Source organism: Ptychodera flava, chromosome 9 (assembly GCF_041260155.1).
Source record: "Ptychodera flava strain L36383 chromosome 9, AS_Pfla_20210202, whole genome shotgun sequence".
Classification (NCBI taxonomy): Eukaryota; Metazoa; Hemichordata; class Enteropneusta; family Ptychoderidae; genus Ptychodera; species Ptychodera flava.
In genome coordinates, this window is record NC_091936.1 from 9,959,302 (window position 1) to 9,972,849 (window position 13,548).

Consider the following 13,548-nt stretch of genomic DNA (forward strand, 5'->3'; position numbering starts at 1 on the left):
CAAGCTGGTTAACTGCCTTCGACGGCTATCTCCATATTTTGTGTTTCGGAATCCTAGTATTCAGTAGTAGTAAAGTAAACGTGGACAACTGGGATTAAGTAAGAATTTTACACCCATTTTATTCATTTATCTACATGAAGTGAAGGAAAAAATAACCATCCATGTAACTAAAGTATAACCCTGACCTATATACGAACTCACGCAGCAGTGCATTGTCCTGAACTAAGCAGGGAAATTCCCTGCTGAGTCATTCACATTCCAAATGGAACTTGCGCAATACAGTAGCTATGACTCACCCCCACTGAGCAAAACAGAACGACATTCTATTCTCTCTCTCATTTGTTAGATAGATTCTGACTGAGCCGTACCGGAGCTGGTCTGCTCTTCAACCCGTATCGGAACAGTTCCGAAGGTGCGGGTCTGTGAATTTTATCTGCTGGCTGGTCCATTTTCACTATGTTGGAGTCGTCGGAACGAGCGGAACCATAGGATGTTGCGCAATACCCCTACCAGAACACTGTTGTGCAATACCTTTCCAGCAGGGAATTTCGCAATACCGCTTTCGCAATACCGGACTTCAGTTGCTTAGCAACTTGTGATGTCATGTTCGATGTCTGTTATTCTACAGTTTCAGAAAAATTTTCTGAACGACTCTAGTTAACTTGTTCACACCGATAGATAAAATTTTAGTAATTTCCTCTGAACTTAAAATATGACGAAAGACCATTACTTCAAACAAAATGAGTCGTTTCAGATGAATGGTACTGATATCTAAAGTGTTCACTCTTTTATCTCTACGTACAAATGTAGTTCCTAAGTCGTTCTCTATTCTATTCCCACCAACAAAACATTCAATACTCATTTCCCCTCCCCGATCTTTATCGATACTTATGATAATATCACAAGTTGTTCTGTTATCTGTTTTCATAGCATAATATCCAACCAAATCGTCAAATTCATCTCCCGTAGCTAACTTTACACATCTAATGAGAACTGTACCATGTTGAAGTATTTTCATATTATCAGTCATCTGTTGATTTACTGTCTGTAAAGTTAATTCAGCTGCCTCATCACCGACACTTTTGTTATGTAGGTCGTTTCCCCACACTCATCATGGCCTGAGTTCAATTAGTCTAGAACATTCTCAAGGTCACTGCCCTTGATGACCTCACAACCTTGAATTCAATTAGTCATGTTTGGAATGTTCTGGAAAGTTGATTAGTTGTGTAAGGGAGATAATTTTAGAACAGTAATTAGCATGTCAATAAAAGTTCTAGATTGTTCTTATATGCCTTTATAAAAGGGACGTGCACAGCTTCCAGTCAGACTTTTGGGATCGTGTCTCTTGTGTGTTACTAAACTCCAGCAGTAGTCATTCTCAAGACTTTTCAAGACCTTCATCGCCAACGCTGGATTTATACTGTGGACTTTGTGCAGCTTCAAGCCTGCAAGCCAAAGGACTGTTCATTCATCCAACTGACTGTTACAACTCTGAGACTGGAGCTTTGCCGTCCCAGCTGAGATAAGTAGTCTGTACACTTTTAAGCTTGTACTCTGTCCCTGACTTAGCAATTAGTTTTGTTTTCGTAATAAATTTTGTTTAAACGTAAACTGCTGAGTTCACCCTTTTGTTCGTTTTCTCTGCACGTAACAAATTGGGGGCTCGTCCGGGATACGAATATTTTGAGCCGTTTGACAACATTTTGCCTACCTTTTCAAAACTACTGTATACTGTGAACTCAGCGAAATTCAATCATGGCGGAATTCAAGCCAGACGAATTTATGGATGACCTTGATCAGGACACATTTAATTCCCTCAGAAAAGACAACCTCATAGCACTGGCCAATTTCCTTAAAGTAGATGTCAAAAGATCTATGCGCAAGCGAGAAATACAGTTCAAGATTGCAAAACATTTAGTTAATTCTGGCCATTTTGAGGAGTCTGCCTTAAAAGATTATGAGCCTGAGTCTTCCTTCGAACTCAAAAAATTGGAATTAGAAATACAGGCAGATTTCGAGCTAAAAAAATTGGCATTAGAAAAGAAAAAGAATTACAAATGAAAGAAAAAGAATTACAAATGGAAAAGGAGAGACAGGCATTAGAAAAAGAAAAAATACAAATGCAGTTAGAAATGGAAGAAAGACAGAAAGAGAGGGAATTGGAAATGAAAGAAAAAGAATTGCAAATGGAAGAAAGACAAAGGGAGAAAGAAAGAGAGGAAAAAGAAAAGGAAAGAGAATTAGCAGAACACCGATTGCAGTTAGAAATAAAACGTTTAGAGCTTGGACAGTCAGGAAAATTCTTCCCTTCAGACAAGTTTGACATCACTAAGCATTTCAGGTTAGTTCCCCCTTTCCAAGAAAAGGATGTTGATAAATATTTCCTTCATTTTGAGAAAGTTGCTCAGAGTCTGAACTGGCCTAAGGAGTCCTGGTCTATGCTTTTGCAGAGTGCTTTGGTGGGTAAAGCCAGAGAAATTTACATTCAGTTGTCAGTAGAGCAGGCTTCAAATTATGATTCTGTGAAGGAATTAATTCTCAAGGGCTATGAGTTGGTGCCTGAAGCTTATCGTCAGAAATTTAGGGATTGTGAGAAGGTGAAAGATCAAACTTATGTTGAATTTGCTCGAACAAAAGAACAACTGTTTGATCGTTGGTGTTCTTCTGAAAAGGTCAGTCAGAATTATGACAAATTACGACAGCTTGTTTTGATTGAGGAATTTAAAAGGTGCATTCGGAGTGACATCAAGACATTTATCAATGAACAAAAGGCAGATACATTAGAGGTTGCTGCACGTTTGGCCGATGATTATTCGTTGACCCACAAATCTTCATTTCTCAGCAAACCATCCCAGTCCTTTTCATACAGAAACAATGCAGGTAAATTTAACTCCTCCTTTTCATCCAAGAATTTCTCAAAGGACAGTAGGAAATCAAATGACAACAGTTCACAGAGTTCAAGTAACACTCCCACATCATCAGATCCCAAGTCTCAATCTCCTTCTGACAAACAGTTTGGTACACTTTCTTGTAATTATTGTAAGAAAGACGGCCATTTAATGTCAGATTGTTTCAAATTGAAAAGAAAACGTGAAGGTCAAAGTGGTCAAAGTGGATCTAAGCCAACCGGCTTTATTTCTTCATCAACTCAATTAGAGTCTAATAATGTGTGTAACACATTTTCTGAGGTTAAACCCCTCTTATCCCCAATTAATGAGGTCAAGGTCAATTCTTCTCAAGATAGCATTATGGGTATTTTCGAACCATTTATTCATGATGGTTTTATATCACTTTCTAGTGATTTCTCTTCCGCTACCCCTGTCAAAATTTTAAGAGATACCGGGGCTTCCCAGTCTCTTTGGTGGCAGATACCCTGCCGTTTTCTGAAAAGTCATTTTCAGGTTCTAAAGTTCTTATTAGGGGGTAGATTGCAATGACTTTATTCCTGTTCCTCTCCATAATGTCTATTTGTCTTCGGACTTTGTTTCTGACCTGTGGCTTTAGGTATTAGGCCTTTTTTGCCTTTTGAAGGGATCACCTTCTTCTTGGAAACGACCTTGCTGGGGACAAGGTCATTACTAATCCACTTGTGACTGATAATCCTAGTTTAGATCAGGATCCAGAGCCAATTGAACAAGAGATACCCGATTTATTTCCTTCGTGTGCAATTACTCGAGCCATGTCAAAGAATCCCAAAAAAAAACTTCAGAGAATCAAAATCCCACTCAAGACAATCTCAAAAAAAAAAAAAAAAAAGACACCTTTCTCAGTCAGGTGTTTGACACGGATCATTCCGTTATCCCTCGTGGATTTGAAACTTCCAGTAAAACTTCTGCTGACCAAAGTCAGACATTTTCTAGATCAAATCTCATTGCAGAACAACAAAGACCCAGATATTTTGTCTTTGTTTGACAGGGTAGATGATGAAGATAAAACTTCAGATAGCTCTGTTTCCTATTATACAAAATCTGGTATTCTCATGCGTAAATGGAGACCTCCAGATGTTTTGGTTGATGACGATTGGGCTATAAAACATCAAATAGTGGTTCCAAAGCCCTACCGTGCTGAAATATTGCGCCTGGCCCATGAAACCCCCTGGGCTGGTCACTTAGGAGTCAGGAAAACTTATCATAAAATTCTCAGTCACTTTTATTGGCCTAATCTCAGGCAGGATGTAGCACATTTCTGTAAAACTTGTCACACATGTCAAATGGTAGGAAAGCCAAATCAGACCATTCCAAAGGCCCCTTTACAGCCAATTCCTGCATTTCAAGAACCATTTAGTAGGATACTAATAGACTGTGTTGGGCCCCTACAAAAAACAAGATCAGGAAATGAGTACATGTTGACAATAATGTGTACATCAACTCGGTTCCCAGAAGCCATACCACTGAGAAACATAAAGGCAAAGACTATAGTGAAAGCTTTAGTCAAATTTTTCACTTTATTTGGCCTCCCTAAATGTGTCCAGTCCGATCAAGGCTCCAACTTTGTGTCTGGTATTTTTCAACAAGTAATGGATCAGCTAGGCATTAAACAGTATAGGTCATCCGCCTATCATCCAGAAAGTCAGGGTGCTCTTGAGCGATTCATCAAACTTTGAAAAACATGATTAGGACCTACTGTTTTGACACAGAGAAGCAGTGGGATGAAGGAATTCATTTTCTGCTCTTTGCTGTTAGAGAGTCAATTCAGGAGTCTCTTGGTTTTAGCCCATTTGAGCTTGTATTTGGACATACAGTCCGTGGCCCACTTAAGCTCGTTAAAGAGAAATTCCTATCAGACGATGATGATTGTCTGAATATTTTGCAATATGTGTCAGATTTTCGTACAAACTCTCTAAAGCATGTGAATTAGCCAGAGAAAATCTTGAGTCATCTCAGCAGTCAATGAAAACCAAATATGATAAAAGCACCTCAAAACGGAAGTTTGAACCAGGTCAAAAGGTTCTTGTTCTACTTCCAATTCCTGGCAAACCACTCCATGCTCGTTACTTTGGGCCATACCTAATTGATAAGAAATTGAGTGATTTAAATTACATCATAATAACACCTGACAGGCGAAAACAAAAACAGCTATGTCACATAAATATGCTTAAGCCATATTTGGATAGGGATAATCCTACTAAAACAAAGCCTGTCAGTACAGTCAGTTCTGGCCATTATGAAGATAGTGATACTGAAACTGACTTGAGTGAAATACTCTAAACTCAAAGCTGGGCTCGGTCAAGCTTCAGAACTCAGAAATCCTGGAGAAGCTGGAGTCTACAAAGTTGGCACACCTCCAGCCAGAACAACAACAACAGGTGAAAGAACCAATCCATGAACATTTGTTCCAAGATGTTCCAACGAGGACAAACATCATCTACCACAACGAAGATGTCTGCGACAGTAATCCAGTGGAACAACATCCAGACGGACTGAATCCTGCGAAAGCGGAATATCTCCAGGAGGAAGCCAAGTATTTGCCGAACAATGACTTTATCGAACTCAGTAAAATAACCGGACTTTGCCGTGCATACTTTATGCCAAATCAGTGCCATTTCAAGTTTTCCAACAACAAATTGCAAGAAGATAGTCATGGGACATCCTGTTTGCTATTTTTCACGCAAATTTAACAAATCCCAGAGAAACTACTCTACAATTGAAAAAGAGTGTTTATCTTTGATATTAGCTTTACAGCATTTTGAAGTTTATGTTACTTCTTCAAATCAGCCAATAGTGGTTTATATTGATCACAACCCTCTTGTTTTTCTGCAGAAATTTAAAGGCAAAAATCAGAGATTGCTAAGATGGAGTTTAATGTTACAGGAGTTTAATCTTGACATTAGACATATCAAAGGCAGAGACAATTTAATTGCAGACTGTCTCTCTCGTATTTAGAAATTATTGTTGTTCACTTTCAAGAAATTTTATTGTTGTTCACTTTCAAGAAATTTTACTTTAGAGTAAAACAAATTTGAGTACTTAAATCCTTTTCAAGATTACATTTGTAAAAGAAAAGATTTTTCTTTGAAAAATTTTCTTTTTTGAAGAGGGGGTGTGTTATGTAGGTCGTTTCCCCCACACTCATCATGGCCTGAGTTCAATTAGTCTAGAACATTCTCAAGGTCACTGCCCTTGATGACCTCACAACCTTGAATTCAATTAGTCATGTTTGGAATGTTCTGGAAAGTTGATTAGTTGTGTAAGGGAGATAATTTTAGAACAGTAATTAGCATGTCAATAAAAGTTCTAGATTGTTCTTATATGCTTTATAAAAGGGACGTGCACAGCTTCCAGTCAGACTTTGGGATCGTGTCTCTTGTGTGTTACTAAACTCCAGCAGTAGTCATTCTCAAGACTTTTCAAGACCTTCATCGCCAACGCTGGATTTATACTGTGGACTTTGTGCAGCTTCAAGCCTGCAAGCCAAAGGACTGTTCATTCATCCAACTGACTGTTACAACTCTGAGACTGGAGCTTTGCCGTCCCAGCTGAGATAAGTAGTCTGTACACTTTTAAAGCTTGTACTCTGTCCCTGACTTAGCAATTAGTTTTGTTTTCGTAATAAATTTTGTTTAAACGTAAACTGCTGAGTTCACCCTTTTGTTCGTTTTCTCTGCACGTAACACTTTTAAGACCCAGTTTCTTTAAAGTTGTGTCCCAAAATAATCTTACTGGAACTCCGCTAGCTGTATACGAGCAATAATTCTCCCCCTCGTTTATCCACCTTCTTAGTGTATTATCTGCCTTCATTATTGTATTAAGAGGACTAATTTTAAGGTGAATCGGTATACCAAGAAGTGCAATGTATGGATTCGTAGGAGTAAGCCAACTACGAAAATCTAGCAACTTGTATTTGTTTACATTGCTATCAAAATAAATCACATTCGGAGTTCCTGGTGGTTCAGCAACACCTCCTGCAATTTCACTATCCAATATATCTAAGATGTTACGCGGCACATTATAAGGCATGAATTTCTGACTATCCCCATCCCATGTCAGAGCAAAAGGAGTAGAATCATTCGAAGCCTTTGTGGCGTCAATTACAGTTTCATCAATGTCTTTAAGTTCGGAAAATTCTACAGCATGCTCGTGGGATTGCACCGCGGCATTGGCTAAAACGAAATATTTTTCGCGGTCCTTGTAACGAAGGACGTAATCCTTATTATGATTAGCAGCCATCTTAGTATTATTGTTAACTTTAACATCACTCAGATCTTCAAGCTCAAGATTTTGCATACGATTGTACCTAGACCGAAGCCACTTGGATCAGACATACTCCGTAGGGACCTATATACAGTGAAAATTAAAATAATACCTTGTAATATACACAATCATGGCTTCAGCTATAGGAATGACAGTTCTCGGTGCTGTATTAAATGCAACGGCATTCACAGGAGGAAATATTATCGGACAAAAGCTTTCTGGGAATGGTGAGGCTCTTATTGAGAGAAAGTTCGACATGATAAAGCATTAGAAAAATTTGAACATGATCGCAACGTCTGGTCAGAAAAAAGATTACTACAGGCTGACTGGGAAAGAGAAAATCAAGCAAAGGATGCGCATGCTGCGGCAGAATTAAGAGATACAGATGCAGAAATCCTGGAAGAAGCAGAAGCGGTGCAAAGCAACTCTACGTCAAGTCCAGCGCAAGCGTTAGCGCAATTCTCAGATTATTATCAACCCAGCCCTGAGCAAAAGAAATATGAGATGATCTATATTGCTGGAGGATTGGTCGTGGGATGGTTTATCTTCCGATAGGGTTACACCGGCCCCGCTTCGGGACTACAATAATTCAATACAAAAGCTAATTGGCCAGTTATTGAAATCGATCATGTTTCCATCCTGATCCGTTATCCAGATACGCATTGAATTCATGTAATCTCCCCCTTTTCTCAATGGCATAGAAATTGCTCCGTTTTTAAAATCGTAAGTAACCTTTTCACTTATTTCTCTCGTATCCCGGATGGGAAGTATTTGTAAACAGTTCGATACTTTCCCCTGTATGTATCCTCCGGAGGCACCCGAACCAAATGAAACATAATTTCCAGTAACATCTACTACATCTGAATGAACTATATATTTAGTGACTGTTAAGAAATCCACTTTCTTCGGACTCATAGTACTTTTTATAACTGGGTTGTTCTCAGGTTTATCTGAAAAGCCGACGACGTTGGCGAAGCTACCTGTGGCATTGAAATAGACTTTAATATCTTTAGCCAAAGTTAGATAAACATGGTTTGTCGGCAGATGTTTTTCAAAATTATTTTTTGCTTCAACCCGATTGCTTTGTTTAACGTATCGATATTGTAGTTACCTGGACGTATTGATTTAGTCTTCTTCGGTTGGTCACCTTCTTGATATTTTATTACATTATTCGTCGATGTTATGTTATGCCATGAATTATATAGTCCACACTCTAGCAGTCTTATCTTCGTAAACTGCGTCGTGTCAATACAAGGGTAAAAATTAACAGTGACTGGTTCACCTGTTTTGCTTTCAATCCAAATGATCATCGTTGTACGTTGTATGTATATATTACTAAGTATAAATGTTCGATGAATATTATTATTACGAAGTATAAGGTTCTGCAGGAATAATATTTTTCTGTTCAAGGAGATCTTTGGTCGCAACCGCGGCAGCAGTCGCACCGCCTAATTTTGCCAATCGAGTCAAATTTGGTCGACTTGGATCGCCAACCTCTATTTTCAGAAATTTGCTGGAGATCATAAGATATCCCATCGCAAGTCCTGCGATTACAATACCATCGTACATTGTGTTTACAACTGTTTTAATATCCATGATTGCTGACTAGTATATAAAATAAAAAATAAAAATAAAAAATATGGGGAGTTAATCCATCTCATACAATGTAGAGGAGCTGGGAACACCCCCCTCTCCCTCCCCCTCCCCCTCCACTCCCGTCGGAACTGTTCCGGAGGGAGCTGCTACGTGCTCTGTTTTTTTCGCTTTCTGTGGAGGATCTTTCCGGACGGAACAGGGGTATGTCGAGCACGCCCCCAATATAGTCCTAATGCAGTCAATGAAACTCCCACAATTCCTAAAACAAGATAACATTTATTATACCAGCGTGAATTATTATCACACTGTTCTTTCATTGTAGGCGGTAGGCTTATACAGTTTGTCGCTACCGCATCACTCCCCTCCCCTCCCTCCCCCTCCATTGCTTTTAGTTTCTTCTCCCTGTTTTGCCTGTTCCATTCCGCTAATTTCTTGCCCGCAGCAACTCTCCCTGGATGCTTCGGCGGTAACGTCACTTTCTCTATGTTGCGCTGTGTCGGAATCGGGAAGGTCGTCGTTTGCGGTGTGGGCTCCGTCGGCGGGGCTTCTGACGGAGTCCCTGGCGGAGCCGTTTGCTGAGTCGTCGAAGTTGAATCCATTTATTTCAGGTACTATATTAAACCCGATTTTTTTAAAATTTAAATGTTTACCCGTAATTAAACCGGTGGAAATTAGAGCAATCAGGGGCCCCCACGTGTAAGCTATCCGTCCTGATAATCGTTTTATTTCACTGTTTAGAATAAAATCCTTTTTAAGATCAGTGGCATAGTTATCTCGATCATCGATTGGAACTACCTGACTGATTGCGCGGGCTCCTAGATCTATGAAACTTTGAGTGATGGTATCACTTATAAGAGAACTGTATTTCGCTTCATAGACTTTAAAGGCTCGTGTTATGAATTCATCTTTCCACGTTTCCACTTCTCTAACTGTAAACTCCTTACCAAAAAATAACTTACTTTGACCACTTGCGATGACACAGAGTATTTTTTCACGTTTTGTCTCTATTATGGATTGATTATTGTCCGAGGCGCCGATGGCGCTCGAAGCCGTCCTCGGAACCGTTCCGGTAGGGCGCTGCCATATTTGCCGCTGCTGATGACTTTATTAAATTCTCCATTGTTTGCAGTATGTTATCTATTCTTACTAAAAAATAAAAAATTCGTTTAAACCTGAATCCGAATAAAGTATTAACATAGTCTGGAATGTTAGTACCCCTAACAGAACCGTACCGATAGGGATTCCGACAGGGATTCCGGGAAAATTCTCCTCCATTTAAATCTATATGTATATAGAAACACGAATAATGAGTACAGACTTATTCCCAGTTGCTTTTCAATTGAATAAGACGAGCGTACCGGCAGTACAGCATGCTGATATTCCTACCAAACCGGACGGGGGAATAAAACCTATTCTCATGGACTTAGAAATATATGTAACGCCGACAGATAAATTTACTTTTCATCCTCGGGATGTGTTCAAAGATAACGTAATCACTCATCGATCAGCTAAAGAAAGTAATGTCTGGCTGGGCAGCCCAAAGATGAAATACTGGGACCAGCAACTGAATTTCGCTGTATGGTGTAGCACTACTGGTTGCGGTATATCATTCGCCCATCTCTTTGATAAGAAATTTCCGCCTCAAATACGATCATTCTGCCGTTTCCATGTATACTTTACAATACGTCGTATCCTTCACGAAATGGGCGTTGCACTTCCAGACGATACCCCCACCTTCAAAGCGGGCGACAATCCGTACAATCTCGTCCAATATGAACTTCTATGTACTGAATTTGGAAATATAAGCCCAACGAAGTCCGACTTTCGATATCGAAAAGGTCAAAATAAAGGTCTTGGTTATGGTTATGAATATTACACTAATCGTGGTCCCGTTCGACAGCCAAAAGCGATATACAACGGTCATGACTTTTTCCTCTCTGACGACGGAGGCGTTTTCTATACACATACCATTTTTGGAAAGAAAAAACATGTACTGCCCGACAAAGACAGACCACACTATTATTTCTTCCGAAATGATGGATCGGAGGGACAATACAATAGTTTCATTCCTCTGAAGGGAGACTCGGGACTAACAAAGGCCGGTCTCGCCCGCCTCAATGAAAGCCTTGAAGCCTACGTATATTGCATACTTGGCGCACAAGCAAATATTCGTAGTACCATAGTGGGCGATACTGGCAGTGCACAGCAAGTAAGAAAAGAATTCGGTGTTCTCCTCGAAGATGAAATTCGTAATACCGACAAAGTAATTAGTTATAGGCGATATCAAGACACAATAATGAATACTGGTGTCAAACTTGATATGGCAGTTTCGCCAAATTTACTTCTCTTACCGTCTGAGATGGTCATCCTTTCGGGCCCGGCAATCTCGGGTTATAATAATGAATTGCAATACGCAACAGAATCTATGGTCTTCGGGGTGAATGGTGATATAAACACGGAAGTTCGAGAAAGTGCTGTACACGAGATGGAAGGGGAGGCGGATCCTGTGAAGTGGCAGGACGAGCCCGGAGAGTCACCTCACAATGACACGACTCGGATTCGGTCCCCTCCCCTCCCCTCCCCGGAACGGGCAGCATCTACGACCAGCGTAGACCCTATTCACGAATATGGTAAAATTGGTTTGTTATCTTTAGCAATATTCATTACTATTGTAGGTACTGGAATAAAGTCACTAACTATATAGTTCATTCAGATGCTGTCGATGTGACTGGGTTTCATCTAACTCGAACCAGTAACTTAAAAGAACTAGAAGAGATTCATTAATTTACAGTATATAGATCCAGAGGAAATGTCAATATACGTAACCCCACCATTCAACATGATTATAACTGGACCGACATATTCTGGCAAAACAGAATTTATGTTGGACCTCCTCACCGGTCCGTACTTAAGGAAATTCGAATATGTGATATTCATTTGCCCAACATTCATGAATAATAAAGCGTATAATAGAAGATTCATTTTCACCGATGATAATGTGTTTATATTTCCAGTCGGACTCGATGCAGTGGATGATACATTAACCTACGTGCATAAAGAATGGGCCGGCACGAACACTTTAATAATCCTCGACGACTGCGCCTCGTCCAAAGATATGAAGAAGCGCAGTAACGTTTTAGTCCAACTTGGTTTCAGCGCAAGACATGACGGATTATCTGTCTGGGTTCTGACTCAACAATATACTAGTATTAGTAAACCATTTAGGGAAAACATACAGATGTTAGTACTATTTTACACACCGAACAAGATAGACAACAAAACTATTATAAAAGAATATGGAATGGAGGTGTCAGAACGGGAAGCCGTGGGCCTAATCAAGCAATTGAAAAGTAGGCCATTCAGTAAACTAGTATTTCGTTTACGGCATCCGTATAGTATGAGATTTATAGAGGGTCCGGTGGCCGCCGATTTTGGTACTATATAGATGCCCTCCGTACGACATAAAATTATTCGTATAATATAGCAATTATGGAAGCTGAAGCCGAAGGTACTCTTAGAGAATTATATTACAACCCGAAAACTGGTTTTGGAGGTGTACAAAAATTATATGACGCAGCACGCTCCAGCGGACTCCACGTCACTAAGAAAGAGGTGAAGGACTGGTTAAAAACTCAGCTAACTTATAATCTACATAAACCGGTACCTCGTTCTCATGCTACGGGCGGCCGACGCGTTTTTGTAACATCGATAGACTCACAGTGGCAAGCAGACCTTGTGGAATTCCCTTCATCATTCGCAAAAGAGAATCGTAACATTCGATACATGCTAACAGTAATCGATGTGCTAAGCAAATATGCATGGGCTAGGCCGATACAGTCAAAAACGGCCGATGATACGTTGCAGGCACTACAAGACGTGATTAAGAAATCCGGGAGAAGACCCGACAAACTTCAGACAGATGAGGGGCGGGAATTTACAAACCGAAAAATGCAGGGGTGGTTGGAGGAGGTGGGAATTCACTGGTTTCACACCTACAGTGACAAAAAAGCTAGTGTTGTTGAACGTTTTAATCGGACCCTTAAGACGATGATGTGGAAATACTTTACATATAAACAGACACGTTCCTGGCTCCCAATTCTACCACAACTTCTCGAGAATTACAATAACACCGTTCACGGAAGTATCAAAATGAAACCCAGGGACGTAACAGAGGAGAACGATTGGCAGGCATTTTATACACTATTCGGTCCTGAGTTGGCAGCCGGGGGAGCCAACCCTGAATTCAAGCCGGGAGAACGGGTTCGAATTACAAAATACAAGACCACTTTTAAGAAAGGGTATTTACCAAATTGGACAGAGGAGATTTTCGTGGTTTCAAAAGTTGTGTACGCAGCTGGACTAGGAACGCCACCAGTTTACAAAATAAAAGATCTGAATGGAGAGGAAATACTTGGCACTTTCTACTCCGATGAACTTCAGAGCGCACCTTCAGAACGCGACGAGCTGTACAGAGTAGAACGAATTTTGAAGACGAAAAAAATTAGAGGAAAGAAATATTATCTGATAAAATGGAAAGGTTATCCAGAAAGTTTCAATAGTTGGGAGCCGGAGGAAAATGTTATTAGAACTTCGTAGTTCCTGTCCATGGTACTTGTCAAGTACTACGTAAGTTCCTGTCCATGGTACTTGTCAAGTACTACGTAAGTACTAACGTAAGTATTTACGAAAGTTATTCAATAAGTACCATGGAAAAAGTCTTAATTTCTTGAAAGCCGAAAGTGTCAGTTTACCACCCCATTTC